Here is a 17,155-nt window from a genome sequence, read left to right as displayed (position 1 = left end):
AATTTAACGTATTATGACTTTCTCACATCTCATATATTTTTCAAACATACACGTCTATTAACGTTTATGAAATTCATAAAATTAGAAAAGTATATTTATTTGAAAAGTAAATTATTTTACTAATATTCATATTCCTTACAGTTCCGTAGCTTGAGTAGAACTCACACGGGGCGGTCCGCTCAAATGTCACCCCATTGACATTGTATCACCTTTCCTTTGCTGTTACAAAGTCCGCCGCCTCGCCCGCCGCCTCGCCCGCCGCAGCCATGCCACTGTTATATATAACGTAAACCTCCGCTAGTATTTTTATCTTTATGTTTATACATACATACATACATATATATATATATATATATATATATATATATATGTATGTATGTATGTATAAACATAAAGATAAAAATACTAGCGGAGGTTTACGTTATGTTTTGAGAAAAATAGAAAAACTGAATGAAATTATTAAAATAATCAACGTTTCGTCCTTATTTCAGAGGACATCTTCAGGATATTGAAGTAAAACTGCAAGATACGCACACATATGTTTGTCCTTCCCGACATGGGTAGGATTCAAAAACTATATATATATATATATATATATATATATATATATATATATATATATATATATATATATATATATATATTAACATTTTTAAACCAATGATTTTAATATATTAATATATATAAAAATTTGGTAATTGGTCATATACCAATGAAATTAAAGTCAAAATAAATTGACTCAATAAATAAGCTTTAAGATTATCACTTTTTATAATCAAGTGTTCATATAATATTTTCACAAAATGAAGACAATAAAATAAAAAAAAATGAAGGCATTATCTAGTGTCATTCGAAAATATTCCAAAGCAACCTCTCTTCAGCCGGTGAAATACACTATTTAATATATATATATATATAAAAATTCCAGCCGTGAAAACCGACGTTACCCGGATTTTGAATTATGATTAACGAATGTTTCACACTCACATATTTTTATTGTTATCGAAATCGGTGAAACCGCCCGTTTTTCAATTAAATCGATTGATTCTCTGTTCTAGTTCGAGATTCATTGCAATACACCGGCAACATCTTTACTTGCTTTCTCGCAGTTACTTAAGTCTACAATACATTGTAGCTGGCATTGCACTGTGGAGAACTTATTGTTGATTTTATAAAATTATTATATATATAATGGCTTGAATTAAAGTTTAAAATGCAAGCCAAGTAGCATGCTTTAATTGTGCTTCAAACAAAAACATTTATTTCGAACGCGTCCCTGTCATATCAAAGAACCTACTATATGTTGGTTATTCCAGCTTGTGTGGTAATAAAACTTCTCAAGTGCACTTTGAATGTTAGGCTGTATAAGGTGGTAACCTTGGTCAAAATTGCCTGTTCTTTCTTTCATCAGATTATTTCGAATATCGATTATCGATACTCATCGAAGACACAAAATCTACTTAAGAACAGGCACATCTAGTAGATTGGTGTGAAATTAGCTAAAAATTAGCCCTGCCGTTTTTAAGTCTATAGGAAACGAACTTACACACACAAAAATATTCCTTTTATATATCACTAGCGAGGGGTCCCCGGCGTTGCCCGGGTTTTTGGAGGTGTGTGGGGGGCCGGGGTTAAAAAAGTAAGTATGAGGATCGAACCCGAACCGTTGAGGCAAAGTTGTGAAATAAAAAGCGTGCGACGTTAACCATTGCCCCACCGTGACATGCTTACGGAAACACGTTTGAATTTATTTAATTACTTGGATTTAGCAGGTGCTCGTTTTAATAAGTTAATGAGGTCAAGTTTGACTGCGGGATTTCATTTACTGCTGAACGCTTTCCTCACCCCCAAGATGTTATAGGAAAAAGACTAACCCACATGCGGCGAGCGACAAATATTGAAAATTTATCTTCCCGAAATCGAGCAAATTAAATAAACAGGCGAGCTTTGTTGTTAACTGTAAGATATTACGATTTATATGTGATATAAAAAGTTTTTAAAAGCTGTGAAGCGAGCGACCGCTTCTCTGAAAAAAGCCTTTTGTAGACGCACAGAAAAAGCGAACACACATACATACATACATTTTCGCTTTTATGTTTATAGATGTACAGAATACTTTAAAAAGATAATAAATAAAGTTTCATAAGAATTTATTAAATTATCCAGTCAATAAGGGTTACCGAAAGAGATATTGCGTAAAAACCTCTTTAGGCCATTTTTTTTTTTTTAATGCCAAATGCTTTTCGTCAGAACAGGAGAAAAAAGCTGTAAAGTAGACGTTGGGTTCATGCCTAAGTTTTCTAAATTCATTAAAATTATTTTACTACAGTTTTTTTTTGGGGGGGGTAGGGAGGAGAGGGATAAAGTTAGTTTATTTCAGCATTTACTGGGTCGAAGACATGTCGACGATACCCAGTTTGTTCCTCATATTAAAATGGCGGGTGTCCTTTATTCCTTCTATATTGCAACAGGCTTATGCCTGAAGAATCCTAGAGTGGATAAAACGCGAAATATTCAGTGTAACTTAATCGCTATATACATTTTATAACTTACTAACTAGCTCTACCTACGTATTGAGCACTTTTGTAGTAAATACTTTAAGTTTACGCATAAATCTATACTTTCGTATATTAATTTTATATGAGTAAATTAAGTAGTCATATATATATATATATATATATATATATATATATATATATATACGTCTATTCACAGTTTAATTAATTTAATTTAACTTCCAGGTGCTTTATATGCACTCCGTTTATCTCGGCATTGTTTCCAGTCGTCCTGAACTTTTCATTGCCACTGGACTCAAGCAGTGCCGATTCAGGAGAGGTGTGGTTGGTGATTGCGCAACCCTTGCCATATAATTACACGCGCAGCTGACCTTACATAGTTAGACTGAACGAAATCACAGTTAGGAATTCAAATGCGAAGTATGATTTGAATTTTTCTTCTCTCATTGATTGAAGCAATAGGAGACATTTAAAAAGAACAACAACTAACTCTATTAATTAAGTAGTCATATATATATATATATATATATATATATATATATATATATATATATATATATATATATATATATATATACGTCTATTCACAGTTTAATTTGTATATTTATTTATTTTGCAGACTGTTATCCCCATCGTCATAGTTGTTGTTTCAACACGTTTTGGCCAATCATTCCTCTGGCCTTTTTCTCCTAACTGTATGCTCAGTAATTACTGCATTCCCGAGTTATTCTTGCCTAATCTCACTAAAAGACTAATTTCTAAGGATACAGTTAAGGGGCTCAGCATTTTATCATCATGTCGCGGTTAACTACCAGAAAGAGGCCAGGGGAATAGTGGCTCGAAACGTGATGAGACAACAGTAACTATGAAAATGAGAATAACATTACGCAAATAAACAAAAAATATTTGAAGAACTTTTGTTTTTGAGTTTAGTATGAAATATGGAGAATATTGTAGAGTTCTGAAGTTTTCTCGTCTAGATGTTCGTTGCTACACATTTTGAGGGGAAAATCCGATTACAATCGTTGCTTTTACTCTATTGTTGTGGTGCAAATAGACACACACACACACACACACACACACACACACACACACACATATATATACAGTTATATATAGTTATGTATGTAGTTATATATATATAGTTATATATATAGTTATATATGTATAATTTTATATATATATATATAAATTATGATAATAATAATTTTTATACCTACAGAGGACAATCATCATTGCATATGGTGACACGATTACAACCGGCTAGAGATTCGAACCCAGACACGAAGCCATCTCTGACTCCATGAGCAAGGAACAAACCTCACTATATATATATATATATATATATATATATATATATATATATATATATATATATATATATATATATATTGAGAGGTTTGTTCGATAAGTGCATGCGCATTGGCTGATAGGAAGGGCGCGGTGGATACTAGAAAGCTGATTGGCTAACAAAAATCTCAATAGAAGATGTGCATATAAAAACGACAAACAACCACATAATTCGCGCATAAGCCTGAAGAGTCCTAGAGTGGATGAAACGCGGAATATTCAGTGTAGCTTAATCGCCATATATATTTTATAACTTACTATATATATATATATATATATATATATATATATATATATATATATATATATATATATATATATATATTGTAGAAATATATTTTCTTATAATATATATATCAATCCTTATTTAAGAAGTTCAATGTAATTACAGAGCAATCTAGAGAATAAATGACAAAAAACTATATACAAAATTCATGATGTTGACCATCTTATAATTTATTCCTTTAATTCAGTTACAATTGTATTGTAAAAGTCAACTGAATTAAAGGAATAAATTATGAGATGATCAACATTGTGAATTTTGGAATATATATATATATATATATATATATATATATATATATATATATATATATATATATATATCACAGGGAGACACGACGTTGCCTGAAATTAAATGATGATCAACGAATGTTTAAAACTCTCATATATATTTTATTGGCGTCGAAATCGGCGAAATCGCCCATTTTCAATCAAATTGATTGATTGCCTGCTCTTGTTGGCGATCATCTGAAAAGGATTCCAATAAAAAATTGTTCCGATTTACTGTAAACGCAATCAAGACAACTCAAAATTTAATCTGACAATTAACAGAACTTAAACCCTTCCTACTACTAATAATAACAACCCCATCTACACAAGACTGAACAAAATAGGCTTCAAAGTATCTTAATTGACCGCGTTTACAGTTATGACTATAATCTGTCAACCGTAGAATTGTGCGACGAGATCCTTTTATTACCAATTAGCAGGGTTTCCCCATCCCTCGCCCCTCCCCAGGGAAAACAGGAACTTTCCGTATTTCCTATCGTCGCGTGGACCAATCCCCACTACCGAACCGTAGATTCTTGTTTAGTCAAGCGTGGTAAATAGGTGATAAGAAACTACTAACCCACCGGCTTTGTGTGCCTTACCCATAATAGACAACCTTCTCTTTTGTCTTATGAGGATCCAACAACGAACGTACTCAAACGTTATGATAACATTCCTCTATCTTCACGAGCTACAATGCAAAGAAAAACAAATCGCAGAAATAAAAAACAAAAAACAAAAAGATGACATAAAGTCTATATCAGGCACAGGCAAACGTTTTTATATTTTTTACGAAAAGCGGTTCGTGCAGAAATGGCTTATTGTCAGTAAATCTCCGTTGAAATTAGCTCAACCGATATTTTATACGCAAATGTAAAGTAGACGTTGGTTTCATGCATAAGTTTTCTAAATTCATTAAAATTATTTAGGTAGGGAGGGGAGGGATAAAGTTAGTTTATTTCAGCATTTACTGGGTCGAAGACTTGTCGACAATACCTTGCTTGTTCCTCATATTAAAATGGCGTGTGTCCTTCATTCCTTCTACATTGCAACAGCAAAAAGGGTTTTCCCACTTCCACTAAACAACTGCATATGTCATCGTCGCTTGTACGAAGCAGTCTGTGTCCCAACTGCTCAGAAACAGAATATCTCTCTTCCTTTAAAATCTCGCTTTCCGAACGTGAATCTCGTCACAAATATTGCCAACTCTCGTTCTCACGAGTTAGGCCCAGCACAGATGTTCGTTCATATTTACCTCTCTGCCGTAACAATGGCACAAACACTAGAGGATAACCTCCAATCTGTAGTGGAATGGGGACATAAATGGATGGTCACATTCAATGCTGCCAAGACTAAACTGGTTTCCTTCAATAATTAAAAGAAACCTTCTCTGCCACCAATAGCAATGGCCAGTGACTCCCTGTCTGAGAGTACATCTTTCAAACTGCTTGGCCTAACGTTCACAGGAAACATGAGTTGTAACAATTATATTGAAAACATTGCCAGGGCCGCTGCGGAAAAGGTAGGCTCTCTCTACCGTGCTAGAAAACTACTGACACATGAAAGTATCCTGTACCTCTAGAAGCCCACCATGAATGGAGTATTGTTGTCACATTTGGGCTGGTGCATCTGCTGCTAGTCTCTCGCTCCTAGAAAAGGTTCAAAAGGGATTCGCCAATCTGATAGGTTCTGAACTGGCATCTAAGCTTCAGTCTCTGTCCCATCGACGAAACGTTGCATCGATCTGCCTGTTCTACAAGTATTTTAATGGTGAATGCTCTGACGAACTGAAGACACTTGTGCCCCCACAACGTAGACACCTTCGACAAACCCGACAGGCAGCTAAATCCCACCCCCCACACAGTAGAGATCCCTAGATCTAAAAGATCTTTCTACTCCAGTAGTTTCTTCCCCAAAACCGCTAGACTCTGGAATTCCATTCCAGGTCTCTGCTTCCCTAACTGCACTGACATGCAGAAGTTCAAGTGTAACGTGAACCGACATCTTGCTGCCCAAATCTCAACATAGTGCCCCAGCAGTTGCTACCCCTGATAGTAGCCCCCTACTACACCAAAGTGACAATGTGCCTTGTTTGGGGTGAAAATGTAAAAAAAAAAAAAAAAAAAAAAACACATGATCTTTTTTCTTATAACTAAGCTGCACTGTGTTGAACGAGATATTTTTAAAACTCAAATAACTTTTCCAAACAATAGGATTCCGTTACTCAAACATATCCCTAATGTACTAGCTGAAACTGTCGGTCTGTCTATGTAGGGCTCCATTATATAACAGAAGAACGTAAGATTTTTCTATAAAAGAAATATTACAATGCTAGTAACATATCTGTTCCTTGACATTACTTTTCGTCCCACGGAGGGGGGGGGTCAGATGCTAGTGCTGGAAAGTGATACCCCCGAAGGAGATCACTTTGATCTGCAAAAAATGCCTGGGTAGCGCGGTTAGCATTCCCACAGTAGATTAGCAATAAAACTAACCCTCTTTCAATGAAAGAATGCAAAATCTGGGAAGGTGGACCTCCCCGAAAAGTATGTGAGCGGAAACATGTTGCAGTCAACAGAGAAAATGACATTCAGAAATTTTACAGACTTCGTTGATTTTGGTGTTTAGGATATAAATGCCACGGCTGCGTTCGTTATTGTATCGATGAATGAGTGACATTTTTTTAAAGGAAAAACAGTTTGTCTCACGGAGGGCTAAATAGACAGAAATTGCCTGGACACATAGAAAAAACACAGCTGTCTGTATAAGTGATATAACATTGTAACGATTTTCGTTGTAATACATCCCTTAAAACAATTTACGTTTCAATATATTCGTTATAAAAATGTACGTTCAATATATTCATTATAACAGTTTACGTTCAATACATTCGTCATAACAATTTACGTTGCAATATATGCGTTATAACAATTTAAGTTGCAATATATGCGTTATAACAATTTACGTTGTAATTCGTTCGTTATATCAGTTTACATGGCAATACATTCGTTATAACAATTTACGTTGTAATTCGTTCGTTATAACAGTTTACATGGCAATACATTCGTTATAACAATTTACGTTGTAATTCGTTCCTTATAACAGTTTACATGGCAATACATTCGTTATAACAATTTACGTTGTAATTCGTTCCTTATAACAGTTTACATGGCAATACATTCGTTATAACAATTTACGTTGTAATTCGTTCCTTATAACAGTTTACATGGCAATACATTCGTTATAACAATTTACGTTGTAATTCGTTCCTTATAACAGTTTACATGGCAATACATTCGTTATAACAATTTACGTTGTAATTCGTTCCTTATAACAGTTTACATGGCAATACATTCGTTATAACAATTTACTTTGCTATATATTCGAACCGTAAAATTAAAAAAAAATATTATGGTAATCATTGTTTCTAAACCTTTTAAATTCGAAACCAGTTCCATGAATTAAATGTGACCCGATAAAAATGCCATCAATGATATTGCTAATATGATTAAAAATCTTTTTGTGATTAAAATTAAGCGACGTGTACGCGTGTCACTTCTAGGGTAAATATTTAAGAATTTAGTTGTTGTATTTGGAAAGACGGTGACAACTCTAAAAAAAAAAATGATCCAATCCTGTAGATGCGTTTAGCAAATGCTTGAGTTGTATAATATAAAAATGTGATCACAACGAAGCAATTGCAGCCTAGGCAGAAGTTTTGTTCTTATATACATGCCTTGGTAGGCTACGAAGTATGTAATTGTTTAAATAGGTGAGAGTGGGAACAGCGCATAATATACAATGCAGCGACAATCGCCATTGTTTATGTGGGCATCAAGAGGTGCTGCGGTGACTACCATTTGCAAGATCTTTGCCACTGCCGCAGGCCGCGAACAAACAACACCAGTACCCTTCCGCCTACGTTATTAGAATGATTTAGTAAAAAAAAAAGAGGCTCTTCCGACACCGAAAGAAAACCTTCCAGCAGGCTGTAAACACCCCGGATAATAAGATGGTAATAATCAACCGGGCCAGAACGATAGTTGTCAAAACTTAGAACAACCTGCAGAAGTGTGACTATGTAAGGCATGGTCAGTGTCCCTACAGCACCTACGTTCAAACTATCGCACATATCCTTACAGACTCTCCCTTAAACGAGGCATGTTCTGACGTGAACCGGAGGGATTCCTCGGATACTGCCCGACGATGGACCTCGAATAGAGTGAAACGCTATAATAATGATGACAATTATTCTTTAGATTAAACAAATTATTACTCTACCAGTAAAAATAAAAAGATTCTGTTCAATAGGTGAACATAACATTCATAGAAAGATACTCGTATATTTGTACCTCGTTTTCTTAAACTAACCCTTTCTCTATCTATCCTAAATCAATGTGCTTGGTTTACAAGTAAGAGATACATTAAATATGTTTCCTGATTTTTTTCGTATGCCACTTTTATTGATAGTACCTGAAAGTACCTGAAAGTTTAATCACCTTCGAAGTAATCTTCTCCGGCTGTAATGTACTTGTATCATTCTAACAACTTCTAGAAGGCCCCATGGAAGTCCTCTTGTATGGGCATGCTAACGACACTCGTCACAGCCCTTTTCATCTCCTAAATGGTATCACAATGAAAGCCTCTAAGGTTTTTCTTGAGCTTAGGAATAACCAAAATTCACAGGAAGCAAGCTCTGGACTATGGGATGGGTAAGGAACTGTATTGATGCCCATCTTGGTCAAATAGTCTGTAACAAAGATAAAGCACCCTTAGATCAAACTTCGCAAATCTTCCACCTCTTCAGTTCCTCGTGACCACTCGTGTGTACAATTCCCACATTGACATGAAACCGTGCACCTATTGTCTTTATAGAGACACGACGGCCCTTATTCATGAAATTCTTTATTTGGCCAATCAACTCTGATATTCTTACTCCCTTACTCCTCCAAAACATCTCGTCATTCTCACGGACTCCATGTCTTCCTTAAATCTCTCATGCCACTCAAAAACTGATGCTCGATTCATACAAAATGGTCCAAAAGCGGTCTGAAGCATTCCATACGTTTCTGTGACATTTTTCCTGGTTTAAAACAGAATGTTATTTCATCTCGTTCTTCTGAAGTGCCTTACCGCCCAGATTCCATCCAGTAAATTCACCAGCTGGGCCAATCAGGCTTTAGTAGAATGTATTCCAATTCCTCTGTAACTGTTTATTTGAACTTGAAATCATAACAGTTGACCAGTCATCTCATAAGATGTATAGCAATAACATATTGAATTTTTAAGAGTCTACAATAATTTTGAATGCTTATACAAAAAAGTCTGGAAACTTATTGAAGGCACCTCGTACCTCCAGGGAATGGGCTACTAGGAAATTACTGTACTTGAAACCCGTCAGTGTAAAACTCCCCCAACCACCCTGACTAGCAGAAAAATAGGTTTTACGCTCGACAGCCGCGTATCTCCCTCTTTCCTTATTTTATCTTTTAGTCCTCACATTCCGTCAGAGATATTTCTGATAAATGAGGAGAATCGCTGTTTTCATTGTTCGAGATCTATCCATACAACATTTGTTGTTGGTTAACTTTTAAGCTTGAAGTGGAGTTTCTAACTCCTTACACCAAGTGGCTTCATGCATTGTCTGGAGCGATTGCCATAAGATAATCACATCCCTTCACATTAGAGGTCCCAAGATGCCGGAAAATTTTCTAAAAAAAAAAAAAAATTCTTTCCTAGGACCCCTTACTTTGGAATTCATTCCCTGTGTCCTTGACTGTACAAACACACAAAAAAATAAATATAATGCAAACAAATATCTTACTGGCTGACTCCCCACTTAGGGAGCCCTCTGTAAATCTAGCCCCTAATCCTTACGTCTTAGTGGCAATACGCCTTCTTCGGAAGGAATAAAAGCAAGACAAAAAAAAAAAAACGTGGCTAATGATTGGTATGCACGTTAAAAGAATTTGGAATTGTTCGTAATTTTTATCCAAATAAGTACGTTCAAACTCGCAAACGTAAGCATGACCTTCTCTGCTGAAACTATGTCGAATAATATTTTATCTGGTAATTATGGCGAGGCGAAAAGTAACCGACGGTGGAGTGGGATTGTAGGTGGGACTTAGCTTTAGTTATTTTGTGCTGACCTGGAACGAGTTCTAGGCAGCTATTTAGTATTATCTCTGCAAAGATCCTCCAAACTATGCGTCGTAATTATACAAAATTTGTCACAGAAGAGGCGAATTATTTGCACAATGCTTGAATCTCGCAACTAATATATATATATATATATATATATATATATATATAAATATATATATATATATATATATATATAGTAGAAATGATAATTATTAAAAACCTGAAGAAAGTGCTCAATACTGTTGTAAAGCAAGTCTGAGGAGACTATATGACGGCCAAAGAACGGTCGCGTAGCTGAAACAATAATGTAACTAAAGAGAAAAAAAACGGTAATAAAAAATCATATATATATATATATATATATATTTATGTATATATTAGTTTTGTTCGATTAATCGGAATCGGGAATCGAAAAATTTTTAGGGGTATCGGAATCAGTAACGGAATCGGAAAAAATCATGCCTATTTTCCGATGCTAACAACGATTTTTTTATTGGCTTTTTTATTTGATTTTCTTAAAGGAAAAATATTCTGCCGCTAGGAATACTAAAATAGTGAATATCGTTTGATTTTAGCCTAATAGTAAAACTAAAATCGATAGATCATTCCTCACAAGTATATCCTTACGTACAGGAAAATATCTGCACATTTACCATGTTTTTTTTACAGTAATCGTGAAAAATAACATTATAGTTAAATATGTAGAGATTTAGAAAGAATCAGAATCGGTAATTGTATCGGAATCGTGAATTTAATACGGAATCGGTAATAGTATCAGAATTGGTAAAAATACTGGAATCGTCCCACCCCTAATATATATATATATATATATATATATATATATATATATATATATATATATATATATATAAAAAACGTGGCTAATGATTGGTATGCACGTTAAAAGAATTTGGAATTGTTCGTAATTTTTATCCAAATAAGTACGTTCAAACTCGCAAACGTAAGCATGACCTTCTCTGCTGAAACTATGTCGAATAATATTTTATCTGGTAATTATGGCGAGGCGAAAAGTAACCGACGGTGGAGTGGGATTGTAGGTGGGACTTAGCTTTAGTTATTTTGTGCTGACCTGGAACGAGTTCTAGGCAGCTATTTAGTATTATCTCTGCAAAGATCCTCCAAACTATTGAAGACAATATATAATTTGAGGCTGCTATTTTCCAAAGGTAGGGTAACCAGTGAAATATAACGAGGTGCATACAAGAGTGCTCAATACAGAAGTAGAGAAGGTTACATTTGTCTTTACATAAGCAGTGGTTTGTTGCTACACAGTCATGAGCATTTTTCGGTCTACTAGTATTTACTAACTAGAGACCTCATCAGGCAACAATCCTTATTTTCCAAAACAGAATTCCGTTTTCGAAAATAAGGGTTGTTGCCTGATGAGGTCTCTAGTTAGTAAATACTAGTAGACCGAAAAATGCTCATGACTGTGTAGCAACAAACTACTGCTTATGTAAAGACATATATATATATATATATATATATATATATATATATATATATATATATATATATATATATATACATATTAGATTAGGGCAAAATAACGACGTTTTATTGAAGTAATATATATATATATATATATATATATATATATATATATATATATATATATACACACACACACACAATACAGGTTATATATAAACGACATTATCTTTGCACCAATCTTTTAGATTTTGTATTTAGACATCATATTATCATTTGGACAGCCATTATTGAATACAGATGAATGCTTTTGCTTGATATTTTTTTCAATTCTGCGTCATCTCAAACTTTTAAGTAATACATCGCTGACTCTTGCTGATTGTTTTTTCTCCAGTTACTCTAGGTGTGTATTTTTTCAATATTTTAGTTTTTTCTCCAGTTACTCTAGGTGTGTATTTTTTTAATATTTTAGTCTGAATCTCTCAGTGGTCATCCGGCGATATGGCATGTTTTTTCATTCACAAAATTTTAAATGATTTATTAGTCACGAATAAAAATAAGTAAAACGCTATGTACTCAATTGTATTCATTTTTTTTTTCGAGTAAATTATATCAGTTACGTGAAAAGCGCATTAATTAAGGTAATTAAAACTAGAAGGAACGTAACAGAGTGCGGTGCGGGTATGCAAAAGCCAAGCCGTGTGCGACAGAAAAAGTCTGTAAAAAGGAGAGATAGAGAGGGCATTACCGAGGACGATCACGTTAAAGATGTGGATGACGTCCGGGAGTAGAGAGATCAGGAAGAGGGAGCATGATCATGGTTTATTCGGGAAAGCACGCGGAAAAAATTTGTTGTTACAATACGAAGAAGTGCGTTAGATTTATTTTTTGTCTTGGTCTCCTTTGCGACGTAGACTGCATACAACGTGTAGGTCCCGTGTGTAAATGTGTTTATTACGTTACAGTATACATAGCGACTTAATTTGTAACTTTTTTTTACAAGGAAGTCACCACTTATCAAGGCCCGGAGGCCACTTGGGGATAAGGGTTATTGCGTGTATAGTAATCAATGGGACAATATCGTAGTAATCTCTAGTAATGGAGATCTGATAAAGTGTCTTACGGAAGGGGGCGATTCATCAGGAACTTGTTTATGTTGGACTTGAAGACATCCAAGTTGTAGTCAGATGGGAAACTGGCAAACGGAAGAGAGTTCCACAAGCGTGCATTTCTAAGAAATAAGTTTTGTTCATGGAATCTACGTTTTGGTTTAGGCACAGATAAAGAGTGGGGAAAATTACTGACAGTGGTTTCAGCTAGACGGGTGTTTTTCGTGAAAGATTGGTGAAGGGGGGATCAGAGATTGGAGCTAAGACGATAGATATGGAATATGATCTGTACATGCCCCAAGTACATTAACAAACTACATTGTAGATCCATTGTAGTAAGAATTTTATACTACTTATGGATATGCTACCATATATTACAAGTTAACTTACAAACTTTATTGGCTACCGTATCAAACTCTAGCAATTAAAATCTTAATTTATCTTTTGTCTCCGGATAGCGTTCTTCTCAGTTTATTAAATACAAAGAATTAATTTGCCGTTCTTTTCTACGCGGATTTTGCATTCGCCGTTTTGAATAAAACTCTCAATTCTAGCAAAAGCAGCAGGAGCTAACTAAAAATCGATCCACAAAAAGTAGATGAAAGAGATATATCTAAAAATGGCACCTGAACAATATGGAAATAAGATCCACCTCGCTTGTCAAACAAACCATTCTCCGTGTATCTTAATTTCAAGATCGTGTTTTGTGTGCTCGTGTTTCGATTCTAATTTCTAGATTGTGTTTTTCAGTTTTGAGGGGATTGATCGTATTTTTCAGTTTTGAGGGGATTGATCGTATTTTTCAGTTTTGAGGGGATTGATCGTATTTTTCGAAGTTTGGCGCATTGATATCTCTTTATGTTGGAAGAAGCACACTCCCACCACAATGTTTCAAAATGATCATTAGTAAATCTGAATTTTTTACTGAAAACTATTGCCTTTCGTCTATCCTGACAGATCGATTCAAACATACATTTATTCCCATACTAATGAAAGTAACAATACGTCCAAAAAATGAAGCGAAATCTGTATCGATCGGTATTTGTATTCCTTGCTTGAAAAGTAAATTTCATACAATTAAACAGCACTTTTCAATTGAAAACCTGACGACAAGTTTTAATGATAATTTCAATATGTTTGCAGTTTTCCAGACTGAAAGTGCCATCCGTTCATGAACACTGTTAAAGCAATAAACAGAGCACATGACTCTAAATAAAGAAAGCTAAGAGTGATCCACCGTTGATCTGAGTTTCGGCCCTTTACAACCAGAGAGCTTTAGAGGCTGGGGAAGAGAAGCAAGATGGCGGGATCGCCGGACACTCAATATCGTTTGTAAATAATTAAATGTTTCTACCGAGAATAAAATATGCTAAACTACAAATGAACCTGTATATTTGTTATTAAAATATCCAGCGATCCTGATATTATATTTGTCCGAACACAACAAACAGGAAATATACTTTTTCCTGCCCTAACAAAATGCTTTATCAATAATCGTGTTTTAAACACAGTTTGTGTTAAACGTTGGGTTTAAAAGATAGTGAAATAAAATTAAGATACATTCCTAGTTACATAGAGATTTCTCAAGCACCTGTTGAGTGTTGCCTACAATCCAAAGTGTATTATTTCTTTTGTCATAGACACTTGGTGTTTGCTAAAAAAAGACAAAAAAAAACAACAAAAAAACAGATTGAATACATTTGACAATGATGTTGAAAGTCGCTTAATGCTGCATGTGATACATGTAATAGCGAGTAGTTTACTCGGATAGGATTTGTATATTTTTGGTATTTAATACATCGTAAGGAAGAAGTGGTATCTATAAAAGGTCAAACTTTTCATTCATTTCCAAACTTCATTTGATAGCGTCTCTAGATTTCGACTTGTACAAGTTTTGCAATATACATATACAGTTACTCTCTCTCACATACTCTCTCTCTTTCTCTCTCTCTCTCTCTATATATATATATATACATACATATACATATATATATACATATATATGTGTGTGTGTGTGTAATCAAGATTTAAAACTTAAATTTATAAGTCAAAATCTTCTATAAACTTAAAGCGTATATAAATATTAATATTTATTAATTAATACCAACCAAATAGAGAAAAAAAAAGCTCAGTACAACCAAAATAGGAAATAGAGTTTGTCATAAAAGAATGCAACTAAAGATTGTGAATTATAATTTACAAGAATTTATTATTCGACTTGATACTCAAAAAGAAATATTAAAATTTCCTTAACGCGCGGAGTTTCAAAGAATGCGTTATTTTCATCAGAGGAGGAATTGTAGCAAAATAATTATTGTAGGAACGTTAGAGAATTTGCTGATACTACCATGAATTGAAACTGTACTATATGAAAGTAATCATCTATATGCATACAATTTAGTGGAAAGAGTTTATGAAAGGCAGAAAAGAATGCAAAAAAAAAAAAAAAGAATAAAATAAGTGAAATGATATACAGTGATTAAGTTGTTCCAAAAAGATTCATTAGTGATAAAAATGCAATCTGGTCTCACTATAATAGACAATATTGACATAGCGATCCAAAATAAAAATCCAAAATGAGTGTAATCCAATTATTCTATGATAACTAATTTGATAACAGTTTAATATTTCTTTTTCAGTCGAACAATACATTATTGTCAATTATAATTTACTGTATTTATTTGCTTCCCGACGAAAGCAAATTAGACACAAGTCCGTTCTAATGTGGGGTAAAAACCAGCTCCCTTAAAAGAAGGCAAAATGGGGGCACTCTGGTCACCAAAAATAATAATTGTCCCAGTATAAAGGGTTTCCCCTCCATTGACTGGTACACATTATCTTAAGTGCAGCATCTGCAGAACAGATACTACACTTTGAGGTATTTATTTGCTCCCCCACCGAGCAAATAAGGCACAAGGCCAATTTTTATTGTGAGGAGTGAAGGGGAAATGGGGACCAACTCCTCGGGGAGTAGAGGAGCTGGATAGTGACAATTGGTATGAAGGGTTTCCCCTACATTGACCAAGGTCTTATATGTGGGGGCAACCCCACATATGGTCTTTGCTTGCAGTATCTGCCGGAACAGATACTACACTTTGATCCCGGCCCGAAGGCCAAGAACAATAGGGTATTTATTTGCTCCGCCACCGAGCAAATTAGGCACAAGGCCGATTTTTTATGTGAGGAGTGATGGAGAAATGGGGATCGACTCCCCGGGGAGCAGGGGAGCCGGACAGTGACAACCGGTACGACGGGTCGCCCCCACATTGACCAAGGTCTTATAATGGTCTTTGCTTGCAGCATCTGCCAGAGCAGACACTACACCTCGATCCTGGCTCGAAGGCCAAGAACAACAGAAAAAAGGCAAGCCTCTTTTCTAATTTATTAATAAGATATATACGTATACCCCCCCATATATATATATATATATATATATATATATATATATATATATATATATATATATATATATATATATATTCTAAAGAAGCTTTGAATAAAAAAATGCAAAAATAAAAATAAAGGATGCAGTTTAAATTCCCGGAAGTAAAAAAAATAACTTTAACCTATCGCAGACTTAGCACCTACATAATCCACCCTCTAAAAAGTTTATAATGACCAAAGAGAATTCATTTATATAAGGATAAAAAAAAAACATTAGCTAAAATTGTTAAATAGAAATAGATTAGCACTTGTATAAGCCGATTTCGCAAAAGTCTTCAATTTTAAAACAAAATTTAACTACATAAGGATGAAAAGAGAAAACTTTAACTAATTTTTTTTAAGTAGGTTGTCGTTTGCTTGAAGCATTGTTGAAGAAAATTATAAGGTGAAATTAAAGCCAAGAACAATGCGAGATTTTTTTTTCTTATATAGAGTAAAACTCTAAACAACAGTAGTTTTTTTTTTCCTGTTGTATCCAATGGTGTTATAAATCTCAATATATTTCGGACTTATTAGTCCTTTTTCAAGAGAAGACAGCGGAAGAGTGTTCTTCATGAGTGCAAACTCTGTCTGGCCGAGACTGAGGGA

The 17,155-nt window shown here is 34.4% G+C and overlaps 1 long non-coding RNA gene across 1 annotated transcript in view; it reads left to right on the top strand.

Annotated features, from left to right (window-relative positions):
• The window catches only part of LOC145260387 (uncharacterized), an 876,688-nt gene that overhangs the window by 234,400 nt on the left and 625,133 nt on the right, over window positions 1-17,155 (top strand). The window lies entirely within an intron of this gene.

Source organism: Euprymna scolopes, chromosome 36 (assembly GCF_053919585.1).
Source record: "Euprymna scolopes isolate OS-2025 chromosome 36, ASM5391958v1, whole genome shotgun sequence".
Taxonomy (NCBI): domain Eukaryota; kingdom Metazoa; phylum Mollusca; class Cephalopoda; order Sepiida; family Sepiolidae; genus Euprymna; species Euprymna scolopes.
This window is presented reverse-complemented; position numbering and strand designations above follow the sequence as displayed.